Source organism: Manacus candei, unplaced genomic scaffold (genome assembly GCF_025592945.1).
Source record: "Manacus candei isolate 608988 ecotype Guabito, Panama unplaced genomic scaffold, ASM2559294v1 h1tg000008l, whole genome shotgun sequence".
NCBI classification, from domain to species: domain Eukaryota; kingdom Metazoa; phylum Chordata; class Aves; order Passeriformes; family Pipridae; genus Manacus; species Manacus candei.
Window position 1 is genome coordinate 7,088,617 of NW_026138056.1, and position 14,012 is coordinate 7,102,628.

General features: G+C 37.9%; 1 protein-coding gene across 9 annotated transcripts in view; it reads right to left on the reverse strand.

Annotated features, from left to right (window-relative positions):
• PTPRM (protein tyrosine phosphatase receptor type M) overlaps positions 1-14,012 on the reverse strand; it is a 453,290-nt gene that overhangs the window by 398,225 nt on the left and 41,053 nt on the right. The window lies entirely within an intron of this gene.

The window sequence follows — 14,012 nt, forward strand, 5'->3', positions numbered from 1 at the left end:
ATATTTCACTTGTACTTCTGAACCTATCTTCACAATAAACTATAATGTTCCTTAGAAATTAAAAAAAAAAAAAAGAAATACGTTCTATCCAAAGCACTGACACAGCTCCATCTTCTACCCACTACACTTTGCTAATTATATCTCAACAGCTCAGTTTTCATAAGGTAGAGAAGAAAGCAGATGACACCATCAGTATGCCAGGCAAAAGAGGTAAGGGAAAAAGTAACATGAGTAAGCAAGGGAAACCCATGAGGGAGGAGAATGGAGAGTTGCTAAATTTTGTAGCAAAAACCAAAACCCAATCCAATCGTATGTAAAGATGACGTGCTTCAAACTTGCGCTGAAGCCACTCTATGCCAAGAACTACTATGTGTACTACTGTGCATAAAAAGGTTGTTCTGCACACAAATTTTATGTCAGAATAAAAGATGTGAGAAGAAAAGAAAAACAGCCTATTCAAAGTAACATAGGGGAAAAAAAGACTCAAAGGTTTCCTCTAAAAATAACTTTCCTTGTCTTAAGATCCTCCGTCTCTTGCTACTTCGTGTTTTTACTTCTCTCCACCAAAAACATGACCTTTTGAGCTTGGACTACTTTATCTCTTATATCTTCTCGCTTTCGAGATCTTCCAGTAACACCAAGCATCTTGCCTACCTTCATCCAGAGCAACTCTCATCCTACTAGCACTTAAAATTACTGAGCACATACCAAAAATACTGATTTTTATAAACACAGTTGGTACTCTACCAATAACAAAACTTAGTAACCCTTAGCCCTGCCTGGAAAGGGTATTGAGCAATACCTACCCTACTTGGAAGCAGTTGATATATCTGAGAAGTTAGTCTACTTCCTTTATGAAAAACTAAAGGTCATTGGTCAAAGAACATGATTCCAGATGCCCTTTCTTGACTTTATTGTTTTCCATTTTGCTGCAAGAGTGATTACACATAAAATTTTCCTTCCATAACATATGTTACACCATATTCAAGCATATGCTTAAATTGTTTATAACACTGAAGTACACAAGCTAGTTTCAACATCGAAGCTCTAGTATCCTCTTCATTGTAAATGAAACAAACATTTAAGATTCTTAATTTAGAGACCCATTCATGCAAGTGAAGGGGAGAAACTACACAGCTACACAGCACTTACTCGTGATACAAGGAAAAACAAGTTAATTTTGAACAGGGAGAAAAGCAGCAAAAAACATTCTATTTTAATTCTGAATCAGCAATGCAAGTATTCACATTGACCCACCCTTTCCTGCTATCTATTGCCAATGGCACACCACAAGAAAATTTCATCAAAATTAGTAATACACCTATAATAACTAGAAAAAATTTCTGTGGGCCAGATAACCCTGCATAAGACTTTTACTGCATGAGAAAGAGAGAGAAAGAATCATAGAATCATAGAATCAGCCGGGTTGGAAGGGACCTCCGAGATCATCAAGTCCAACCCTTGATCCACTACCACTGCGGTTACTAGGCCATGGCACTAAGTGCCACATCCAGTCTCTTTTTAAAAATCTCTAGGGACGGAGAATCCACTACTTCCCTGGGCAGCCCATTCCAATGTCTGATCACCCTCTCTGGAAAGAAATTCTTTCTAATATCTAACCTAAACCTCCCCTGGCACAACTTGAGACCATGCCCTCTTGTCTTGCTGATGGTTGCCTGAGAAAAGAGACCAGCTCCCACCTGGCTACAACCTCCTTTCAGGGAGTTGTAGAGAGTGATGAGGTCTCCCCTGAGCCTCCTCTTTTCCAGGTTGAACAGCCCCAGCTCCCTCAGCCTCTCCTCATAGGACTTGTGTTTGAGTCCCTTCACCAGCCTTGTTGCTCTTCTCTGGATCTGTTCTAGCACCTCAATATCCTTCCTGAACTGAGGGGTCCAGAACTGGACACAGTACTCAAGGTGTGGCCTCACCAGTGCTGAGTACAGGGGGAGAGTCACTTCCTTGGACCTGCTGGCCACACTGTTCCTGATACAGGCCAGGATGCCATTGGCCTTCTTGGCCACCTGGGCACACTGCTGGCTTATGTTCAGCTTCTTGTCAATCCAAACTCCCAGGTCCCTCTCTGTCTGGTTGCTCTCCAGCCACTCTGTCCCCAGCCTGTAGCACTGCATGGGGTTGTTGTGGTCAAAGTGCAACTTGGCCTTGTTGAACCTCATCTCGTTAGAATCAGCCCAACTCTCCAACCTATCCAGGTCCCTCTGCAGAGCCCTCCTGCCTTCCAGCTGATCGACACTCCCCCCCAGCTTAGTGTCATCTGCAAATTTGCTGATGATGGACTCAATCCCCTCATCTAAATCATCAATGCTGTTCATGTAATGATTCTCTTGATAGGATACCTTAGCCAATTTCAAACCCTTCTAGCAGAAAGGGCATGTCAAGAAGAAAGATGACAAGACCAAAAAAAGCCATGTTCAGCCATATCCTAGCAAATGCCAGTATAAAAAGAGCATTAAATGCAAAAATGATTCAGAGAAATTTAGTTTTACTTTATGTGAATGCCCATTCTGTTGTATAGTTTAAAAAGAAGCACAACACAATCTCCTCCTCTATCACTTGCAGTTGAAATGAGAAAAATAACATATGATGCCAAACATTTTCTGTTTCATAAGACATGAACGGCACCAAAACAGTGTCTAATTTCTTACAGAATACTGATTTTTCATATTTACTGAATAAGTAGCCATTCAAGATATTAGTTAATCTTAACCCACATGGTTATTTCACATGAAAAACTCCAGTAAACTGGATCTTTGTTTTCTATTATCTTCTCCCCTGACAAAAGTATTGGCCAGGTTTCAACTACCTATGTTAGAAGACATATGAAAGCAGACAGATTTCAGAACGCACAGAGGTCCACTGGATACTGAAGACCCAGTTAAGTGCCAGTCATTGGGCAAGCAGAGTCAGGAAAGACAAGTCTGCTCCTCAAATGAGACACAAGTGGGCAAGCAAACTCTAGCAGGTTTTTGGATCTGAAGCATGGTAATACCAAGCAAAAATAAGATGGAAGCTGCTTTAATAACTGCATATAATCCATGTCCTCCAAACAGGGAACTATTTATGAGGGCAGTTACAGAGTAAATCAATTTAGCAAACTTTTGGTAATTGAAGGCTTCACAGAAGTTTTATTTGCATGGTGTACCAAAATTCACGTGCCTACAGAAAAACACCATACTTGAAAAACTTTCTTTTTTCAGAATTATCATTTGACATAGACTGGTTTTGCTTTCTTGTCCAGGCCTTATTTAAGAGGGTGATTTTTGGAAGTCTCTGTATTCTGGAGTTAAACACAAGTGCACAAGTGCAAGAGAATCATGCATGTCTGATTGAAGCATCTATGATTAAGCAATATAATATCCTGCCCTCATCTCCACATACATTTAAGGATAAACATGCCTTAAAGCAGAGGAAAAATAGCTAGTAGACAAGAAATTATTTTTTAATTCATGTTTGTAAGGAAATAAAGAAGAAATGCTTGAGGAGCAACATATGTTAAACCAAGAGGCAGTCAACACAAAGAAGGTTTGCACATTTATGGCATGCAATATTTTACTATGTAAATGCTAAGAACTAAACCAAATAACTTACCAGAAGAAATCTAGATTTTTCACATGGGAACCTGGTGCTATATCATCACATATGAAGTCTAAGTGCTATCATGTACTCCTCCTCAGAGTACAAATGTCTGGAATAATATAACTTAAGTAATTATTTTAATGCAATCGGAAATATTATCTGCAAAACTCTTGCCAGGCACACTGTACTTTAAATGGTCTATTAAAAAGGAAAGCTGGCTTATCTCTGGAGATCAGTCTTTCAAATTAATATCTTTTAAGTTCTAAATAATGTATTGTAGCTCAGTAGCAGAGAAATTGGAAAATTTATGAGTAACATTATAGATGATTATAAAAAATTAACCTTTTCATTTTTTTCTTGAACGAATCTTGCATACTCTTCTTTTTCAACTCACAGTGAAGCATCTACAAATACTCATGATATTCGTTTTTATATTTTCAACTAGCAGCTTTTCTGTATTAACACTAAATATGCAGTAGCAGCATCCTTTTAGGAACAGATATGATTTTACATGTAGTTTCTATCCATAAAATAAAGTTGGACAAACAAATCAGTCACAGCAGTCAGCAGAGCTTCATAATCCTGTGTAATGAATATCTCTATGTAATAACGGACACTATGAGAATTTTTGCATTTTCAAGAATGGTGGATTAGAGATAAATGAACAATGTACACGCCTTTATTTTGGAAACAAAGATCAAACCTTTCTCTGTCCTCATAATTTGTCCCATGGTAGCTCTTGTGCAATAGGATTAAACGGCATAAATGAAGACCTAATATATTTTGTCCCAGAACAACTTCCCTTCAAAAATTTTGACCTTAATTGTGTTGTATACAAAAGGAGAATTGGGAAAACAAAAAAAGTTTAATTTTTTTTATCACATTATTTCTTAAGACCTGACAATGTTAGAGTCAGGAGGGCTGCAATGATAGAAGGCAAGAGACACACAGTCGGTATAGCTCTTCATGATCCTTGAGTAAATAAGCATACATTGCTAAGTTCTTCAACAAATGCGATCCACAGCTGAAGAGCTTTCTATTTTCAACCATACAAAATAATACAAAAGCTCACACACACTTTACAACTGAGCAGGCTACAGTTTGTCTGGTCTCCAGTTTGCAGGTGGGCCCCCTCAGCTTAAATAATCCTCTAGAATTTGATTTAAAGTCTCTGAAATTCATTAAAAAAGTGTGAACTACCACAGCTCCATAAACTGTTCTACACCACACACAGGAGCATCTGAAGGAAGAAACAGCAGACGACCGGAAGTCTCATTTTAATTCACCCTTACCACTGCCATTTGTATTTCCAGTGGGTTTGAGTAGATAAACATTATTTCCTATTCCAAAAGACTATTTTTTTCCCTTTCCAGATTAGTACTTCAATCATAAACCCACACTCAAACCATGGAATACAATACTTGACCATAGATTTGTAATGGGTTTAGTATTTTTGATAGTGGTACTGTGACTGTAGTAAACTCAGAAAATAGTTACAGAGTACTAAACTGAATACCTGCACATTCTTTAGTATCAATGCTTCATTAAAAAAACAATGAAAAAGTCCCAAGCAAGTAAACAAAAAACCCCAAACCAAACCAAACCAACAAAACCGAAAAAAAACCCCAACACTTTATCCTGAATGATAGTTGTATAAGGTCAACGTCAATTAAATCTTAAGTGTTCCATTCATGGTTCAGCTGTTGAGGATCCCTATATAATTTTGCTAGAATATACAGCATATAAAATGAGTAATGGAGCTTGTATTTGTATTCTGTCATTCTCTATTAGTGTTGCATACAGAAAACAAGACCCAAACAGTTAGTGATGAGTGAGGTGAAGAAGGGAAATGAAAATGTCAAATGCAGGAAGAAACTGTTAAATGGCACCAAGTGCCTGGGTGAGGTGTTTGTCTACCCATGTGCTGCTTGTCTTTCTCAATCTATCATCAGAAAGGACAAGGAACCTCAGGAGGGATGAATGTCCAAAGTCAGAAGGATGGAGTGGGCTACATCTTTGACTGCCTCAGGCAATAGCATGCTTGCCCTAAACTGTCAGTTTATGGTCTTCACTGCAATCTGCCTCCTGTCAATGTAAAATTCAGAAATTGAAATCCGATGTGACTTATAGCCTTCAAAAATAAAGACTATACTTTTTTTTCCGCCCAAAAAAATGATAGAGCAATGATTACAGGCATGTTCATGGGAGGGAGTCACAACATGGGATGGGACACACATTCCAGTGTACCAACTTGCCTTGTTTTTCACGAAGACTGATGCTGAGATAAGAGACTGACTGGGAGCAGCTGGCCCAAATGACCATCTGACCATGAAAGAGAAATATGGGCTAAAATTCAAAAGGAAGTCCTAATGGAAATGTAAAACAGAAAGAAGCCGCACTGTCATTATTGTCAGTAAGAAAGGACTGGAATAACACAAGAAAGTTGATCAAAACAGTTAAAAATGAGAAAAGATACAGAAACATGCTTAAGTTTCTACAGATCATTTCACCTCTCCTGTTTCATAATAAGCAATGAGATGACAAACAGGAGGCAAGGTAACAGGTAGCATACTCACCATTGTTCTCAGAGATGAGCTACAATTCTGATTGAAAGACCACAGGTCACCTACCTCTACGAACAACAGCATCATGAACATGGTAGGTACATCTGAGTTTATCATAGTTCTATTTTGCCTTTTTTTTTATTTGTTTGGGTTTTTTGAAGTGTTTTTATTTTTTCATATGATGCTGGGTGTTTGAGCATATTACAAACAGAAGAGGTCTCTATGAGTGCTAAATTCAGAATGACTGCTTCCCTTTTACAGCACAAAAACTTACTAAGAGGGTTATATCCCATTTCATCACTGAACAGCAATTTAGAGTTTATTTTATTAAATCTTCCTTATAACTGGAGATTTTTAAGGAGTTATTTTCACATTTTCTAAGAATATTTTATAAATGAAGGCACATTACTAAGATTAAATATTCCAGAATGTTTACAATATTATCAGAAACCATGGATGTTCATCCCTTGATCAGGCACAGACATAAAGTCAAAGCACAGATCTGACAGTATTTTACTAAGAAATCTAAAGTTCACAATCCTTTAATAAAGTCTAAGCCACACCGGACTTTTACACTGGAAATTTTTATTATAGAGTGTTCTCGCTGAGTACACAGTAAATTAATTAAACCAAACACATTTTGTGTAAGATCTCCAATAAAGACTTTCACTTACAGTCAGTTTACAACTTGAAAAACAATGTTATATAACTTCTACAGTCATAAAAATCAACAACACAAAATTTTATTATTTTTATATTCAGAAGCAACCTAGATCTACTTTTGGTTTTTTTCTGAACCCCACAGCCCAGATACCATCCAATTAAATGGCAGTACAGTTAGGTCATAGTTTAAATCTGAGACCCAAACTCTGCATCCACAAGGATATCTACATGACAAGGATGAATGTTGGGTTTTACATGCAGTATACTTAGGACTAGATGTTGTGCTGCAGCAAAGCCTACTGCTACTCTCGAGCAAAACTAGCACCCTCTTTTCATAACAAAACACCAAAGCCCAGAGAAACATATGCTGGTAATTTACAAACAGACAGTATAGGTAGGATGCGGAAAACACGGGCATGAACACACTAGCTCTTGCAATTCATGCCCAATTTGCCAGATGCTTTAAGCAGGAATCCAGACAACCTGCACCCAGCACAGTTACTGTCTTTAGGGTAGCTGCATCAGAATCAACAAGATTTTTTTGAATAGACTCCAGAACCTTAAGTAGTTGCTGGCATAGGTTACACCTTGGCAAAGGGGCATGCTTGAAAGCTGATACAGACTAGAAGCTGACTGTATAATTCTGACGGGGTTCTGTGCCAAGTCAGGCCATGTTTTCACCTTCTCCCCTACATGATGAGCACTGCTTCCAACCTAATATCCATATATAAACAGCAAATAAAACAGTTGGTGGAAGACTGTCACGCAGCATGAGTATCTGGTCTGGATTCCTCTAATGGTGTTGTATAGTACAAGCATGAAAAAACCCATAAAGCTTCGATCATCAACATATGTATTACTGCAAGAATTTTGCAATCTATTTAAAGGTATTGACAGATGCAAAAATTGCTTAAATTGAGAGTAATTTAAAGAAGGGACTATTTACACACTGATTTTGATTTTGCACTTACTCCTATTATTTGATCCCATCAGGAGACAGCACTGCAAATTGTGTCTTTGGTTGTTGTTGTTGCTGGTTTTGTTTTTAAATGTAAAATTGTCCAAATATCTTGAATTGTAGCCTTTTCCACTTACAGACACACAGAGCCTGTAAGATAAACGCAGTGTGGGGATCTATCTATCTAGCTATCTCCATACTCATGACTCAATAATTTGGTGTGATACCAAGTAACACCATCAACACATCATTCTCCCCCTTCCACCCCATCCCTTTATGTCCCCCCCCCAAAAAAAAAAAAATTAAAATTAAATTACCCACCTTACACTACCTTGGAAAATAAACCCTAGCAGAAGACCAGACAGTTGACTGAAGACCTTTCATCCCCCTTCTCCCTGCTGACTCCCAGCTTGCTTTCCTTTCCCCTTCTAAGCTCCCCAGTCTCTGAATCTTCACAGGCTGGATTTTCTACCTTTCAGTAGTCCCTCTACCTCTCACAGTCTCACTTTCCTCCCAGGATTCTTTGGACAAGCAGATATGGCAAAATATGCAGTGTTAGGCTCACTGATAACATTCAGGGGGAGATAGCAGGGGAAAGGACTTCTAAAGACAAAATAATTTTTAAGGAATTGCACAACAGTGTCTCTATATTCACTTCCACAAAACAAGAGTAAAAGAAGTAACTCTGTAAGATTTGCCATTCTGCCTCAACAGCACAGTCTTCTCTATGGGAAAGAACAGAGAGAAACAGGCATGGGGCTATAGAGGAAGAAGAAGAAAGAAGCAACCTCAATGACTTATGACACAAGATTTCTCTCCTAGCAGAACTAATCTCCATTTACTCTAGTAAGATGGATCTTCTTTATGGAACACTTCATATACAGCAGGAGATTATTGATTCACTGTCCATCAGAGACAAATTTTACATTTTTGTTTTTAAACGGAATAGCTTTGTATTTAGAGTTCTGCTGGATACATGTAATAAGACTGCTTCTTATTTAGTGGCTTGTTCCCAGGTGCAGAAATAACACCCCAAATATAAAAGTAATTCAGCTTCACCCTCATCCCACCATAACTATATATCTGTCTTGACAGTATGATCGTCATCGACCACAGGTCAGATTATCTCAGGTCAAGTGAATTTGCAATGATCTTATGATATAAAAATAATTTAATTTGAAGTGAAGAGAAAGCCCCATAAGATACAAGTAAACGGCAAACTGCTCAGTCTTTAACTGCAAAAAGAGCGGCTTGCTCTCCAGACAGCCCGGGTTTCCTAAATGAAAAAGGGACTCTCACCCCAAAATGCCAATCAGCAAAGCCAAGAGGGGCCTCCAAAGAGCCAAAAGAGGAAATGCAGCTTTTTTATTCAGCTCAGTGGAAAACAATCCTGATGGTTTTTCCAGCATATGCAGATTCTGATCATAAAAATATTCTGCTGGGTTTCTTACTGAATTTTTTTGTAAATAAATTATTATTGGTCAGCTATTCTCCAAGATTGGACAGTCTCTTCAAAGCCTTAGCTATGGGTTCGTATTAGGAAAACTAGAGCCAGTCAGTGCATTAGGGGATACACTAACAGACACAAAACTGAAAATGCAACCGTACCAATTTAAAAGTTGAATCCACCATGGTGTTGCTTTTACTCCAGTAGCTCTGGTAAGTTGCTTAAGGTTCGAGTTAATAAAAGGTCACTCTGTACCATTTTTTTTACTTTATTTTTTAATGTCAGAGAAATCCCCAGGGCTGTTGCCAGTTCCTCTGAAAATGCCATAACACAGAATGGAAGAGAACAGCTTTCGGGCTAGGGGCAGGCATCTGTGAGAATCCAAACCTTCTTGGTCCCCAAGGTGACAGTAAAGATGAGCCCACTGCATAGGTTTAGGAAGACAGACAGAGCTACTGAAGGCTATGACAGTCTGCTCTCAGTGCCCTCACATGAAACTGCAGAATGAACCTCGCTTTTCCTCAGTCTTCCACCTGCTCGTAGTGTACACTAATCACCTAATGTTTCACCAAGTCAGGAGAGATGAGAGACTTGGAGAGGACAAGGACTGAAAGCACACACAATTCAACTACAATCATTAAAAAATGGTAATTTGGAAGATAAGCAGTTCAGCACAATAAAATAATCACTTCCAGACAGAAAATTCTCACTGAATAAAACAAACTAGAGTGTTATATGAAAACACTGCACATCAGGAAGACTATAATTGCCCTCTGAAGAAATTACAGAAGGAAATTACAAGAAGAAAAATGAATTAGAAGGCAAAGTTGTTACTTTTTGCAGAATGAAGAAAACTGATCTACTACACTTTCATCTTTATATATAATATTGGTAACAGGAGGTGGTCATTCAAAATTATGGAATCTATGAACTGGGCACCATAGCTAGCACGTTTCTGATCCACTCCAGCTTATACTGACTGTATTTTTTCCCTCAGTCCTTCCACTGAGGGGAAGAAAAAAAAAATCTACATACAACAAAAAGAAACTGTTAAAACACAAAACATTTAAAACCAAAGTTAGAAAGGCAACACAGGAACTACATGCAAGTCTGCTTTGTGCTTCACGTGGTCACGGCCAAATTACACTACTCATGTTTCTTTCAATAGGGAACATAGTGAACACAGGAACAAGCATCCATACCTGTCTCTCCTCCATATTAGACAGCTGATGCTGAAATGTAGCCCACAATAAGAAATCACTTTAAACTCTGTGCAGAACTCCGCAGCCTGTACACCAGAAAATGCAGCTACACAGGCCACCTATGGCACTAATGCAATGCCAAAGTAGATTGACCCTTATTTATCTGAAAGCTCTCATTTCTGCAAAAGAGACTTTAGTCACACTACTGCAGCTGTGACAAATATGATACTACAGCTAGAGCTCCAGTACTGAAAGGATGAACAATTAACATCGTGTTTTCTAATGTTCTAGGCATATTGCAAGGTTGCTAAATGTTCACAAACACAGAAGACCCAAAACATTTTCAAAATAAAATTACTTCTGAGCACTTTTTACCACTGGCAATAAGTTCATATAAATGGTCAACTTTTACACCATGAGCATGTAACTAAAAATTAGCAAATATGTGTTTGCTGAACAGACCTCTCTCATTCATCTCAGACTGCCAACTGCTTTCATTCATTTATCTTAAGGTGTATTGAGTTTTTTATGTTGTTGAAGTTTTTAATGACTATGTTTATTCCAGTAGGGTTCTGATTTGAAAGATCTTTAGGTCTACCATTAAAAAATTACGCCTCTGTCAATAACCATTTTGCAGAAGTAATGCCATTATATCCAGTCTAACTATTCAAAAGTGCAGATGACCACCACAAGATGTCAATGAACTCCACGGATAACGTAGTCTAATAATAAAATGTTTGTTCAAGCAGTTGTTGCTAATTTCCAATTAAGAATACAGAGTATGTAACAAGCCAATGCACTAAAATAAACACAAACAGAATTCCACCTGGCTTTGGCTTCACATTAGGTGATACATTTCAAGACAAGAAAGGAAAACAAATATATTTGCTTATCTCCCACCTGCCTCCATATTGCATCCAAGCAGGGATCTGTTTGGCCCTAGCAAGGACAAGAATACGACTGCCCTCAATTAAATCCCCACAACCCTTTCAGTAATGGGGGATAAGGCAAGAGTACATTTTGGCAAGTGGATTTATATATATAGGTCATGATTGACCTAGAGGCTGAGTTGTTTTGGCAGCAGAATAAGGAGGAAACCCTCAGCTCCTCATTTTCTGTGGAGTTCAAAAGCCAATTAACTGACCTAGAAAGCAAAATATACTAAAGAGGCTAGTGGACGTGGAAGCAAAGACAGTGGCTGACTTGCAACAAGAAGCAGCCAGATGTACCTCAAGCTTTAGAAAATGTAGGCAGAAACTATGAGGCCACAGTGGACAACCTTTCTTAACCCAGTGCAACACAACCCTTACAAACGACTTTGGTATTTCTTGATAACAGAACTAATATTGTCAATACAGAGGAATCAGAGCTCCTTCATGCCTGGCTATGATTAAAGACAAGTTGCTATCTGCCATTCAGTCCTACATGATGTGTCTCTACCCTTCCTGTCTCTGCATGTGAGCCAAATAGGATTGGCAAGGTTTATCACTTCAGCCATTACAGCACTTACAGTGTTCTTGTGAAAGTACTACTCAATCAAAAGGAGAAACCACCTATAAATCCTCTTTTATCTCCATAATATAAGGGCACATAATCTGCGAGTTCAATATACTGCATAAGTTACAAATTAAATCAACTGCTAGCATTTTGAAGAGTTCTCATTTTTAAAAGCTCGTGCTTCAGCACAGAAATGAAGCAGCTTGTTCTAAAAGCCTACAAGGAATATAAAAACTCCTCTGGTTTAGTGGAATTGCTGTGCTTCATAAGGATCAGACATTTCAGATGCACTTTTGCATTAATAATAATAGTTAAATGCATCTAGATTAATAATATAAAAAACCTGCCCAGGCTCCTTTCGGTATGAATTTGGTATCAGAGGTGTTATGGCTACATAGTAAGTGATTCATACAACAGGAGACTATACATACTAATGAAAATAACACAGCTATTTCTCAAATTTATGTAAGCTGCAATAGCTGTTTACCAGCTTAAAGGTACGACACAACAGAGCTGTCACTTGATTTTAAGAGTATCAACCACACACCGTGTATCTGCTTTAGTTTACAGTTCTACCACCATTGCTGTTAATGACACACTGCAGTCTGATCCATCAGAGGCTAATCCTGAGGTTTAAACAAATGATTCCCTATTATCTCTTGGCCTTAGAATGTGCCACATCAGAGATCTGATGGATTAATGAAACACTGTTCCTGCTAATTGCTGACACAGGAGTATTCAGGGCACTGAGGCAAGCACAGGAATAAAAATAATAATTAAAAAAAAAAAGTAAAGGAGAGAGAGGCTTCCTAGCCTTTCCTCTGTAGTACATTAATCAATCACAAAATGTCCTATTGTGAAAGATCACTAAAAATATGCTTTATCGCTTGGTCCCAAACAAATCAAGTCTTTTCCATATTAAATGTTCTTTGGCTTAGCAGCTGTACAACCAACAACCAAAGATACTAAACACTGACACAGAGCAAAAGATAAAGAAAAGTATGTGCACTGAATTCCTGTAAAACTGTACATAATGAAGGAATATGCTAAGGAAAATGAGAAAACTCTTAAATGATATAAAACTTGGCACCTGATCCCTAGGAAGAAGTGCTGGAGCATTTGCAAGAGTACACTGATCAGCCTTACTTTTAGTGACATAAAAATCTAAGACTGGTATTAAACAACAAGACAGGTAGACAGACAATTTCACTCAGAAGAAATCACAGTTTTTTTGTTGAACAGTGTGCGTTCACTGTGAATACCTGTAAAGGAAGTGGAGGTGCTTTGTTTTGTTTTGAGTCAATGACCAGAAAAAGTCCCTAAATACACAGACACCTGAACTGCTGATGATCAGTGTACTGAGCTCACCACTGAGCTCTTCCACACTGTCACCAAGTTATCCAGTAACAACATAAAAGTTTAGTAAGTTCTGTAAATTTTTATCAAACTGGTTCCAAAGTCCCTTTAAAAAGCTCCACCATTAAAAAAAAAAAAAAAAAGAAAAAGAAAAAACAAAACCTGATGGAAATATGGCAAATATGCAGTTTACGGGGAAGTATACAATAGATTTTCTTTCTACTTAAAGAAAAAATACTGGTCATTCTCTGTCACCCACCAAACACTAATAGGCATGTTCACTTGCTATATCACAAATTATAGAAACAAAAGCACAAAACCAAACAAAAAACCGTCACACAGGTGAACAGAAAAGATGGCCTGCCACCCTTGGAAAAAGGCAAAGCACTAAACCAAACTGCTATTCAATGATAATGAGAAAACATGCTTAAAAAACTTCTCTACCTTTGCCTGCGCAATGAGAAGACAGGACCCTGGCATGGCAGGATAAGGCAACACAAAGATAAAATTTAAAGAGAGTTGACCAGAAAAAAAAACCCAAAACATTTATGTGTCTTACTTCTAAATTAAGACAAATAACACCAATTAATTAAATAAACATATCAACTAATTCCTCATGATTTTATGCAATTATCTCAGCATACAGACATCCACTCCTAAATTTCAATTAATGAAAAGCTATGCAACACCGTAACACCATTTTTCAGCACCATATCCAGTTTAGGATTTCC